This window comes from Acomys russatus, chromosome 32 (assembly GCF_903995435.1).
Source record: "Acomys russatus chromosome 32, mAcoRus1.1, whole genome shotgun sequence".
NCBI lineage: Eukaryota > Metazoa > Chordata > Mammalia > Rodentia > Muridae > Acomys > Acomys russatus.
Genome location: NC_067168.1, coordinates 10,083,232 through 10,097,097, shown reverse-complemented (window position 1 = coordinate 10,097,097; position 13,866 = coordinate 10,083,232). Strand labels below are relative to the sequence as shown.

Sequence of the window (13,866 nt, the reverse complement as noted above, 5' to 3'; positions counted from 1 at the left end):
TTTTAGGATAGGCTGGGAAACTTGCTTTTTGTCTGGTATTTACCATACTTTTAACAGTGACCTATGATGAAATCCACTCTCCGAAGCAGTGCTCCAATTAAATTGGGCCCACTTGTATTCACATAGCATTGAAAGAAACTAGCATATTTGTTTTGGGAAACTTATTTTGATGATGAGCTTATCAGAAATATATATATTCTTTTTGTTACATAGTTACAATAGCTATGATTAGTCATTAGATTAATGGATGAAAGTCATGAATATTTTAAAAGACAAAGCTTGCATTATAATGGATTATTTAAGATATAGCCATCAGACAAATACAATTTGGGGAAGCAGTAATCTTTTCAGAACTACATTAAATATTCTGTGCATTGTTATAGAAAAGCAGAATATTGAACAATTTTATATTGTCAGTAAGCATTCATAATTAATGACTGGTTGTGCCAGACACTACAGACCCAGAAGTCCCATCCCTCTGGACTTTTACTGTGTTGGGGAGACAGTAGAAATAAAAGAATAAGAAAATTAACAAATTACAAACAAACATGAATGACAAGCCTATATACAAAGTGTGAAGAAAGAAAAGTAAGTTTATCTGTCCATTGTTCTGAGACGAAACAATCAATCATTATTGTGAGGTGAAAAAAAAATTAAGATTTTTGTTTGGTTTTTCATTTTGCAAAAAGAAAACTTAAATTTGTGTAAGCAAAGGGAAAATACAGGAAAAGAAGCAGACTTTGAAATATACTAAAGATAAGAATGTTACATCAACCATCAAAATTAGTTTTTAATAGGCTTTTTTATTATTCTATTTACTCCAACTAAACTAAAGCATGTGTCAAATACAAGAGGGTTTATTTTCCTGAGTTCTGCCACGGTGAATACAATCTAATCAAAAATGAAATAAGAAATGAACTCACTGAATAAATAAGAAGGAAGAATTGGAGAAGCTAAGACGTATACAAGAGGCCTGTTAAAAAATAAATTGGACTTTCATAATAAAAACCACCTAAATTTAATGACTTGCTTAAGGATTCACTTCTAAACATCTTTGCAGTCATTTTGATAGTCAACCAAAAGGATGAAACATTTATACATATTTTGTTAAAGTCACAAGACTTAAGGTGTATAGTAATGGATATAGTGGAGAATTGAAGTCCGGAAAAAAATAGAGTGAAAAAAATTAAAAACAGAAACAGAACATGCCAACAGAGGTGTGGTGATGCTTATTATATAAATTTTACATGTAAATAAAGTTTAGTAAAATATTTGAAATACCGTTCCCTAAAATAATAAAATTATAAGTATCATACCTTATATATTTTAAGTAAAAACAAACAAAAGTGATTAATAAATACCACAATTTTTAAGTTTATCCCATTGATTGAAAGTCTTTAAATATAGTCTTTAATTATAGCTAAGTCTGTGATAGAAGGGGAAAACTAAGGAATTATTGAATACAACAGTTCACATCATTGGTGCTTGTGTAAGGACAGGTAAGGAGTGATGCCCATGGACCCAAATATCCCACATCTATGGAAACAAGGTAGGAGATGCTGCTCCTTTTCATCTTCATCTTCCAGGTGAAGTTATCCTGCCCATCAAGGCTCAATCCAGCATGATCAGGCAACACATTTGAGGACGGGTTTGGCCTAGGCACCCCAATTTCAGACAGAGGTGACAAAGTAACTTGAAAGTCTTTTGTCAAGAGGCTAGAAGGGAGTACAAACAAGACTTATTTTAAGAAGCCCCAATGAAGAGAACAGAGACTATGCAAATGTAATTTTCATATATTCCATCAGTCAGGAATTTAAAGATGTGTTAGGATGTAAAGACAACTGAGTTCCCTACTAAACAAAGTATTCATGTATAGCAGGATAGGATAGAATTGGGGTAGACAACCTTAACTTCTGATGTCAGATAAGTCACCTTCCAGGACCATTTTGACCCTGAGATCCTAAAATTAGGAGCAGATGGCTGGTTAGATGGCGAGAGGTAAGGGTGCTTGCCGGATGATGGCCTGAGTTTGATGCCCAGAACCCAGTCATAAGGAGAGAACTGACTCCTTGTGACATCCACACATGCACAGGTGCACACATACAAAGAGATGACAGATGATTGATAGAGATAGATAGAGAGAGAGATAGATAATAGATAGATAGATTATAGATAGATGATAGATAGATAAAAGAGTCACTGACTTTGGTTAATCTAAGTCATGCTTTGACCTACAATATGTATCTCTTGAAAATGTTAAGCCTTCTATAAAAACCAATAGTCCATAGAAAAGCTGATGGTACCCCAATCTGAATAATGTGAATACAATTACTGGAGACTGTTTCTAAGTATGGGGGCAACTAAGATGGTAACACATTGACCCAGGAGTTGGTAATCACAGCAGTACAACAGAGGCATCCCTCCATTGATCACAGCCTAAGGACATGAGACAAATGATCAGTTAGGAGAAGTGCAAGAGACAGTTGAGTAAGAAGAGGACTTCTGATGGGGGTTTTGGAGCATCTTGAGGGCTGTGGGAGGAAGCAGGAGGAAGCACAGTGGAAAGTTCCAAGAAACTCCAAGAACTGATACAGTATCTGGAGGGACAAGAGGACGATATGCTCACGGATGTTAACAAAGCCACACAGAGCTGAGGGCGTCCAAAAAAGCCCAAGACTGAGAGGGGCTGAAGTACATTTTCTCAGTCAATTTCCAAAGAACATGATTTTCATTTTCACTGGTAGAGACTCACAAGCCTTATAACTCTTACTATCATTTTATAGTATCTCTCTTTTTCCCTCAGTCACTTTCCCTAAATATTTTCTTTGAACTAAGTACTCAAAGGAAATACCTGTCCTATCCAAAATGGTAGGATTTTAGAGTCCTATCACATGACCTGGAATTCAATTGTAGAATGTCCTGGCCTACCTAGGGTAATCTTCCACCAGACAGCCTTGCTGGTTATTACTTTGTTCAACAAAGAAGCTAAATGAACTCTTACCTATCAGACACTGTGCTAGAAATGACGCTATAACAGTCAATAAAACTAGTCCATCTCTGACTTTATGTAGTATTCAGCTTTCAACCATTACCTGTAGTACTCCCTATTTACTAGAAAATCTCAGTGGTGCTGTAAATCAAAGATTGGCAACCCATGGCCCACAGGTCAAATGTGGGCATCTTATTCCTATGAAACATGAAACCAAAGATAGAAATAAAATGGATGTATTCATTCGATTATGGATGGCTGCTTTTACATTACAACCTCAAAGCTGAGAACCTGAAATATAATAGCCTACAAAGCCTTAACTATTGACTGTCTGGCAATATATAGAATGTTTGCCAGCCTTTGTTCTAAATAAATCCTAGTGTTTTAAAAATGTTCTATTTATATTAAAAGACATACACTGGTATGCTGCAACACACACACACACACACACACACACACACACACACACACACACACACACAAACCCTAGTTAAAAAACATGAGGAGAGCTGTCATCTTACAACACTGTATTTCTGCTATTGTTGTTTTAACTTTCACTTGTATTTCCATTGCTAAAACCAGGAACAAAAAAGAACCATATGGCTCATATTGTCTGTTAAAGGCTTTACTCTTTTCAAGTGATGATAACATTTTCTTATATTTTATCTAGTTCTCATTAGTCACCTTCTTCCGCATCAAAGAAGAGGCTCTTTTAAGAAAAGATCCTTTTTCTGAATCACACCAAACAAAATTTGACAGAGGTGATTTTAGTCTATCTTTTAAATTGAACAATAAAATTGATTGTAAAAGCACTTAGCCAACACTTGGTGCTATAATGCCAAATCATAGCAGCAATAGCCACTTTGCTTCCCTGCAGAGTGGATGCTTATTCCCCAATCATTTGACTCAGAAAGCATTAAGATTTAAAACAGGAAAGGGAGAAAAGCTACTTTCATTAGCTATTACCAAAAATTCCTAATAAGAAGTGACAGGCACTGTGTTGTTGTGGCTTCTCCAAAGGAGGTGAAGAGACCCAGTCTGTGGTGGCTGTGGCTGATCAGTGTATTATTTCCCAAGCCTTTCCTTTTCCCCTCATAGAAATAATGGTACCATGAACAAATTAAATGGCCACTTAGTTCATATTTAGTCACTATGAAGCAGCAATACTAAGCTTGAGGAAGAACCTTACAAAGTCTTGGTTCTTTCAAGTCTTCCTGGCCTACCTCACCAGCCCACTAGAAAAATATGTTGTGAATGCCCTAGAGAGGAGACTGAGCCCAACGCTGAAGACAATGAAATTAGACCCAGGAAGTAGTTGATGGTAAGTGAAGAAATGTCAGCATGGGAGAGGTGTGGCTGACCTGTTAACAAGGACCTAAGTTTATCCTATGTTTGAAATTGCTTTCCTTGATGCTCATAGGACATGGTTCTTCCCTTTAATTCAGGTGGCCCTAACCTACACTCTTTGCTATCAGATTTTATAACTGCAGCTGGATCATCTTATATAAATATCATTCCATCTTTAGAAAATGCCACTGATTACATTCCATGTGACTAGAGGAGAAACCCCTATCACTAACACAGGATGGGTACTGAAAAAGCATGAGGTAATTGACATAGCAAGTGAATGCGCAGAAAAGCAAGCTAGATGCTTAGGCACTCAGCAAGATCATGAGAAAAACTGTGATTATTCTGTGATATGCACCTCAAAAATAACAGCCAGTGTCTGTCCGTCCTTACATAACATAAGCAATGTTCCACAAATACACACCAATTCCTTATCAAACCCGTGTGTGCCTTCTCCACTAACAATCTCCCCTCTTTAGTACATGGAATCCCCTCCTCTGACTGGGGACCACTCGAGATGAAGGTACATCTCAGTGATAGGGCACTTGCCTAATGAGATCAAGGCATTTTGTTCCATCCCTAACACAGAAAACAAAAAATAAGGATAAACTCAAATGGATCCTCTTACAATTTCTTTATTTTACTTTTAAGAGTATGATACATTTCTCCCTTCCCTTTCCTCCCTGCAAATTCTCCCAGGTCCCCATCCCCACTCTCCTTCAAATTCATGGCCTGTTTTTTCACTATTATTGTGTGTGTATATATATATATATTCCTAACTAACAAGCTCAGTCTGTATAATGTTCCTTTTCTGTATGTTTTCAGGGCTAACCTTATAGCATTGGACAAGCAATTGGTGTGTTCTACCCTGGGGAAGCTCAACTTTCCCAAGCCAGCTTAACTCAACTGTCTAAAGTTTAGGGTTAAAGCTTCATGGGTTTTTCCCCCATACACTTTGGCTTCTGCCTTTCAAAATATCATGAGTCTCGGATTGCTCTCACCACTAACAACGGAAAAATAAGATTAACATCTGTGGTGGTTTGAAGGAAAATGCCCTCCATAGGCTCATAGGTGGCACTGTTGGGAGGTGTTGAAGGATAAGGTGGAACTCAGGGATTCAGAGAAGCCCAAGTCAAGCCCAGTGGTAACTCTCTCTTCCTGCCAAACAGTCTCAGCTACCTCTCCAGCATCATTTCTGCCTGCATGACACTTTACTTCCTGACATGATTATAACAGGCTAAACTTCTGAACTGTAAGCCAGCCTCAATTAAATGTTTTCCTTTATAAGAGTTGCCAGGGTCATAGTGTCTCATCACAGCAATAAAACCCTAGCTAAGACATCATGAAACCTGAAACTCTGTAACTGTTACAAGAAAAAGTAGGGAAGGCACTTTAAGATATATGCATAGGAAAAGATTTGAGAAAATTCAAGTCATTCATGAAATAAGATCAACAATAAATAATTAGGATATAATGAAATTAATTTCTCAGCATAGAAGAGTAAACATTTAATAGAGTGAATCAAGCCTATAGAATGGGAGACACTCTTTGTTAGCTATTTTTAGGATTAATATTTAGAATAGATAAAGAACACACACACACACACATACACACACACACACACAAAACAAAAAACAAACAAAAAAAACAAGAAATCAAACAGCCTAATAAAAAAAATGAGCTAATGAAGTAAAAAGAAAATTCTCATAAGAAATGCAAATCATCCATGCACATGCAAAAGTATGTTCAACCTTATTAGTCATCCAAGAAATACAAATCAAAATATTATAAAGGTTGAGCGGGTTGTATATGTGTAATTATAATATATGTGTGTGTGTGTGTGTGTGTGTGTGTGTGTGTGTGTGTGTGTATGTCTGATATATATGAACAATTAGAGAAAAAGAGGCCATGAATTTGAATGAGTGCAAAGGGGAGAGTGTACATGGAAGGTGCTAAAGAGAAGAAATTTAAGAAGGTCGGTAAATGATGTTAATTATATTGTAAATTCAAAAAACGTTTAAAATAGTTTAAAAACCTATAGTGAGACCATGTATTACCACAGTAAGAATGGTAATAACTAAAATAACTATTAACAGAAAGTGATAATGAAACCATGGACAAAAAGGAGCACATATATTGCTTCAAAACAGACGCTGAGGCTCACAGCCAAACACTGGGCGATGTATAGCCAGTGTTGTGAAAAAGTAGGAGGAAGGATAAAAGGACCTGGGGGAGACAGGAGCTCCACAAGACCAACAGAGCCAACTAACCAGGGTCCAGAGGGGCATGCTGAGACTGAAACATCACCCAAGGACCACGCATGGACTGGACCTAGGCCCCCTACAAAGACACAGCCAATGGGCAACTCAGGCTTCATGAGGGTCCTCTAGTGGGGGGAGGGGGACAGTTCTGACATGGACTCTGTTGCCTGCTTTTTGATCCCTTGCCAGGCCACAGGGAAAGAGAACACACTCAGGCCTGACACAACTTGATGAGCTGAGGTGGACTGGAAGTGGGGCTCCCCTTTTCTGAGGAATAAGGAAGAAGATGCAGGACGGGGGGGGGGGGGAGGGTGGAACTGGGAGGAGAGGAGGAATGGGGCTATGACCAGGATGTAAACACAAATACACTGTTGGTAAACTGTAAACTAGTTCAGCCACTATGGAACTCAGAATGGAAGTTCTTCCAAAAGTAAATATAAATCTATGTTTCCTAGTTATATTACTCCTGAGTATTTAGTCGACTGACTCAAGTCAACCTCTCACAGAAATACATGCACACTAGTGTTTACTGAGTTGCTCTTGACACTAACCACATTATAGGACCCAGGAAGTGTTCACAACAGAGGAAGGGAGAAGGAAAAATGTTTTACATATACAAAATGGACTATCATTTCAACCTTAAAGAGTAAAAGTCATGTCCTTTGCTGGAAAACTGATGCAACTGGAGATAATCATTTTAAAGCAATTAAGCCAACATCTGAACATATGTGTTTTCTCTCATTCAGAGTGGTTCCTAGAGTTTATATAGATACATAAGGTCATGTGCATGCATATGACATAAAGCAGGGAAAACTGTCTAGGAGAACAATGGGTGCTAAAGGGAAAGGAAAGGATTGAAAAAGGAGAGTGGAGGGGCAGAGTCCAAAGTGGATTGTGCTCCGCATAAAATGTACATTTACAAAAATCTTTTAAGTTATTAGCTTTAAGAGAAGTTTTCAATACTCCCAGACTACCTCAGTGTTCTTACTATTGCTACAAGTGACGGAATAGACAAATCCCCCGTGCCATTTCTTGCAGCTGCTGTATCTGACTCAAAAGCACTTCCCTATTTTTAAAACACTTACCTCAGTATCTACTAACTTACCCATTTATTTTTTTCAACTCATTAACATCTTTCGTCTTTATAACCTAGCTAACTCTCAACTCTTCCAAAAACGGTCTCCACAATACAGTCATTGCATATGCTTGCCTCGCTAATGCTTCAACTTATTTGGCTTAATTTAGCTGCCTATTAAATTGAGGCTCTGATTTTTGGCTTCAAGTGTTTTCATACAGAAGAACTTAACATATATGTGCCATGAAAGCTAAAATACACTAGACTTCAAGTTTCCTTTGAATATGGAATATATTAATATTATATAATTTTTAACAAGGCTTCAATAATATTGGTTTTAAATATCTGATTACAAATGTTGATATTCCCACTGCCACTCATGGGGGAAAAAAAAGAACTAAAAGAAAAAAAAAAAAAAACTCAGTCACAAATCTGTGTTCCTAGACCACATGACAAAATTTTACATCTGAATTATGTCATTTTTGTGATCCACTGACAGCCTTTCGTATCATCTGGCTGACACGTGCTTACATGAGATTGTGTTTGGTTTAAAGCCCTTTCTGAAGCTATCACAAACGAAAGAAGTGTCGTGGGTGAAGGTAACTCCTGAATCTCAATACTGTAGTCACACGGCATACCGAAAAATACCATAAAGTAGGAAAAGATAATACAAACAATCCAAAACAGATCAGAATGTTTGTAATGAACGCGATACAAGTATTGCTAATTGAAAATGGCCTGATATATTCAGACTTCGTGACTTAACACAGGTGTCCCTGCATTTGGGAGTCTGGGATATAAGGACTGAGTCTTGAGAGCAGGAGGTCAGGCTGGCCTAGAGAGTGAAACCTTGTCTCAAAAATCCAAAACATCTGGGAAAACTCCAGCTCCTGACTCCATGTTACGGAATTCTTACAATACGCGTACTTTGTGAATATCAACACACTAGTTTATTTTTTTTCTTTGGTTCCTGATGGAGTTCAAACGCTAAATAGCAAATTGCAGACTATCAAGTATTCATTCAAGGCTTTACCTAACTCAATTCAAATCACGTATTTTCTGCTCCTTTGGGTAATCCAGACTCACCAAACCCTCACTAGCTCCTTCTGTAATGTAGATCCCTACCTTGCCCTGTTGCTCAGGTAGGGTACATATCCCACCATGATGCAGTCCTTCGTTAGATGGCTTTTATTGATACATCACTTGTCAGATCCTTGAGTCAAGGAGACCCCACCTGCGCCAACTTTAACACTCTCAGTACTTTCTGCAGTTGTTCTGGGTGGGTACTTGAGAAATAAAAGATCTGATCAACAAGTAGCTAACTGGTCCCCAAAATGTTCTCTTCTCCAGGAAGCCTCAGAAACCATCCTGATGCTGCTGGAGCCAAGCTTTTACACACTCAAACGTGTAGAACACACCACAGAACACACGCTTTGCCCGACCAAGTTTCTGAGGCTCCAGATGCAATCTACTTTAATCAGGTAAAGAAAGACTCTTCCTCACGAGTGAGGAGACCTACCTCCTCCAAAGGCGCGACACCGAACCGAACCCCAAGCCACAGCGCTGCCTGAGGGCACGAGAGGCCTGAGAGAACAGAGAGCCTAGGTTTCCTGAACAGGAAGGACGCCCTCAGGCGGCGGGGGAAGCAGGAGGGCGGATATTCTCCGCACGCCAGCGGATGCAAGCGCCTCCCGCGGGTAGGCGCCAGAGCCCAGAGCTCTACTCCGCCCAGCTCCTTTCTTCCCGTGCCAATCAAGAGGGGGGCACGCAGAGACCACAAGCCCCAGAAGGCACTGCGCCACACCTCGGAGGGTCTCGGGCGGGTTCGGGCGGGCTCGGAGCGGGTTTGGCGGGAAGAGGTGAGAGTTTCCTGTATCTTGGAGCCTGATGCTAGGTTCCATAATTGTCTAGGACAGCCTGCCGCTCCTTTGCTGAGAGGCTGGACTGTGCCTGGTTTCTAAGGAGAGAACCCCACAAGACTTGCGAGCCCGAAGGACCTGGGCCTCGAAGAAAATGGAAAATCTCATGAAAACTTCTGACTCTACATGAAAACAGTCAGGAAAATGGATTTTTTGTTTCGACTTTGTTGGTATGTTAGTTTCCAAAGGTGTTTTTAAAATTTTGGTTCCTTCAGGGGAATGTAATTACTCTACAACTATGCTTCTAAAATTGTCCATCTGTCATGATATTTTAATGTATTTTTAAATTTATTTTTCCCTTAAATACTGAAATCCCTCGTTAAGATGCAAAATAGAGCCTAAGCATTCTAAAAGCAGTTCTGTAGTCTTTATAATAAACAAGTGCAAAATCAGGGCTGGAGAGATGGCTCAGAGGTTAAGAGCACTGACTGCTCTTCCAGAAGTCCTGAGTGTACATGAAGGCAGAGCACTGTGTACTTAATAATAAATAAATAAAACTTTTTAAAAAAGTGCTAAGTCACTAATAGGTAGACATTTCAAGAATTATATAGTAAATCCCAGCACTCGGGAGGCAGAGGCAGGTGGGTTGCTGTGAGTTCGAGGTCAGCCCAGAACCCTGTCTCGAAGAACAAAAAACAAACAACAAAACAAAACAAAAAAAGAAAAGAAAAGAAAAGAAAAAGAATTGTATAGTATAAATTACCAAGTATTGTAACTAGAGTTCTGCTCATCTCATCTCCTTCTCCTACATAGATGAACTTTTATTATTTTAAATGTATTGGAAATGTTAAGTTTCATGGTGCTATCCATGTGCTTGTTTAAGAACGTCAATAATTTAAAATACAAACAAATTTGTTTAATATGGTTTTTCATTAATCTTGGAACAGTGGATGTCATGCACAAAAGCTAGACCACAAGAAGGGGACAATTCTAGCTCAGTCTTAGCCTTATTTCCCCAAAACTCTGTAACAAAAGCATGTGATATCTTCAGCAATATATTCTTACCATCCAGTTCCAAAGTGCGACCAACATCAGCGGAAATAGTCTTTATTGTTTTACGGGTCTCTAGGGCTCCCTGGGTAACAACTTCTTGGGAGATAACTCATGCTAGCACTGGGATTTTTGGCAACCATTTGGCTTTGGGGAGTGTTTGTTCCTACTCTTTACAAAATGTCTTTGTTTACTCTTTATGAACAGATTGTCAAATCTTTACGCCTTTGGGTGTACTCACATGATACGCAAATAGTTGTCTAAATCAGCAAAACACATATGGGTTAGCGTTGTTGTCTATACACACCAGGGATTTTTGTACAGGGGTGAGCAGGATAATAATGAAAATCCCAAAACAACATCCCATAACATATAGTGGGGTTAAGGAGATAACCTTGGTGAAACACTCTGAAGAATCTGTTGTCGTCTGTTCTAAGATTCAGGTAACTGAAAGGTTCACAACCAAGACGATTCTAAAATACACTACTAGCAAGATCTGACAGAGCATTTAAAACATTTCAGACATTGGTATTAATTATCTGGCCCTTTTATCCTAAGGCACTTTTAAAAACCAGCCATGATACATTGTAAATGATTTGTTTTTTAATTTCCTCAAATTAGGGGATGAGATGACAGCCTTTTCCAAGCTTTATGAACACATGGCTTGGGCTGAGCCCAGAGCATTTCTAACTATCCCTAGGCCTAGGCCTGGAAGCTTCTAGCCCCTGAACAATTTAATCTTCTGCAAGCCTTGACCTTGAAGGCTTCAGCTTCCAGCCTCCTTCTGCTAACCTAGGCCTAGAATGTTTTCAGCCTCCTAGACTTACTACTGAATAAGCTCACCCCCTTTCTAGTTCTTTCTGAACTCCGGCTGGCTGGTTCAACTCAGCTGTTTTGGCTCAATATTCCTCTCCCATGCTGACTGATTCAATCTGGCTTCTCTGCTTCTCACTGAATTCCTCTTCTTGGGAAAACTGCCTGTGACCTCCACAAACTAAACTGCAGGAACTAAACCGAACTGCACTGAATGCCACTGAAGTGTACTGTGCTCCTGAACTATACTGTACTGTCTCCATGAACTCTTTTGATTTTTCTCTGTGCTCTCTTTAAGTAGCTTCTCTTTCCTGCTGTTCCTGTCTTAGTTGGGCATATACAATCTCTGACTCATTCTGTCAAATTGTTCTCTGATTTGCCACTTTGTCTGTTCCTCAACTAGAAGTCATTGTTTGGGTTAAAGGTGTGTATGTATTCCAAATAGAGACATTAAATGTGAGTATTCAAACCAGAGGGATGAAAAGTGTGTGCTAAGGATGTGTTTGTATTCCAGCTGGGGTCCCACAGACCTGGGTCTTTGGATATGACTCCTTGCCAGAGTAGCCATGTTGCTGCATTAAAATTCTTCTACAGTACATGACTTTGGACTTGACCTGATTAGGTTGATGAAGAAATGAAGAAAAAACAGACATATAAGTAAGTCCCCCTCGGTCATAGAGCCTGGGGGAGGGGAATAGGGTGAAAGTGGGAGGGAGGGAAGAATGGGAGGATACAAGTGATGGGATAACAATTGAGTTGTAATCTGAATAAATTAATAAAATTAAATTTAAATTTAAAAAAGCAGGATTGGGTGAGCTGTGTACTCTAGTGGAGACACACCAGCAGCCTTGAGATTCAGCACATTTATTATATACTTCTGAGTGAAGAGGCAGGTATGCTGTATACCACTGAGTGATAAGGGGGTGAGTTAAGTAATCTCCATAGTGGGCTTTCCACAGGGGAGCAGTCTCAGCTTGCTGTCATCAAGAGGAGGAAATTTTTGCATGCCTTGAGTTTTACTTAAAGGTCAATCATTCATAACTTCTGTATTTGGAACAGAGGAAGGCTTTGCCATTCCTCTGACCCTGACCCAGGAGAGTTAATATATTCCCAAGGGTTAGAGGCATTAGGTCTCTGACATGGCTACGCTCATATCAGTAATACACATTCACTAAGGACTTTGTCCATTCTGCACATCTCCACCCCAGTATAAGTACAAATTCATGAAAGCTGGAAATCTGCGCATTAAGCAACTCAGCAAGTTGCAGAGTGTCCTATCCAGGTGACTCAGTAAGTATAAGCCTCCTTAGGCAGTTTCATTGGTTTCTATTTCCCCTGGGCCAGCAATTCTCAATCTGTGGGTCATGACCCCTTCATGAGTGGAGTTACCCTTTTACAGGGGCCACATATCAGATATCTTTTATATTAGATATTTACATTATGAGTCATCACAGTAGCACAATTAGAATTATGAAGTAGCAACCGAATAGTTTATAGTTGGGAGTCACCAGAATATGAGGAACTGTATTAAAGGGTTGCAGCATTAGAAAGCTTGAGAACCACTGCTCTAGGCAATTCAGTTACTCTCTACTTCTAAACAGTACAGCCAGTTTCTACTTTTAGAAGATGGATCACCCTGTCTCAGCTTCTTCCAGGGGGTGTGGCTGAGCTGAGCTTCTTCACATCAGATTGAGAGTCCTCTAGGATGCTTGTCTTATCTGATGGTCTTCTAGGTATATAGGCTTGCCAGAGTATTTCCTACTAGTGCTTATTGCATCTATGAATGCCTGGGGAAAGGGACTCTACTGAATCTGGTCAGTTTCAGGGACTTCCTGACGCTATGTGACATGTTTACTTCCTAACCTTAAGGAGCTTCCCTGAAAGATGGAATGCATTACCACACTCTAGAGTATTCTGTTGTTACACACACACACACACACACACACACACACACACACACACAGAGAGAGAGTAAATCATACTGTTTAAAAACATTGTATTCTCTTACTTTTCTTTTTTATTTCCTTTGTTGCAAGAAGTTTCTTTAAAATGGGGAGGTTTTAGTATTACAGAAAACTGTTCTACAGCCTTGTATTATACAAATTGCTTAAAAATGGTCAAATGGCTGCTATTAAGACTACTGAAATTTGGCAAACTCAATATTTTATTTTATCTTGAGTTGAAATGAATCTTTCTTGTTTTTCACAGGAATAGGTATATGCAAAATAAAAATATGAGTACGGGCTCTGACTACCAGGTTTGACTCTTATGAGCAAATGACAATGAACCAGGGCAGATTGATTGCTTTTATGATTTTAATTTTCTAACCTATGACAATGAGATAATGATAATCACACTCATATTAAATAGTACCATTTGTGCATGGCACCTTAGTGTGGGAGTCATACTGTTGTAGATAAATGTTTGTAATGACTTTGCTTGAGGTTTTGATCTCCCATTAATGGTGATTTT

At 39.1% G+C, this 13,866-nt stretch overlaps 1 protein-coding gene across 1 annotated transcript in view; it reads right to left on the bottom strand.

The window, feature by feature from the left end:
• The window catches only part of Mei4 (meiotic double-stranded break formation protein 4), a 117,699-nt gene extending 108,361 nt beyond the window's left edge, over window positions 1-9,338 (bottom strand). Inside the window, exon 1 of the mRNA XM_051139965.1 lies at window positions 9,192-9,338. The gene's annotated coding sequence lies outside the window, so the exon portion shown is untranslated. The remainder of the gene's footprint in view (window positions 1-9,191) is intronic.
• Window positions 9,339-13,866: the final 4,528 nt, after the last annotated feature.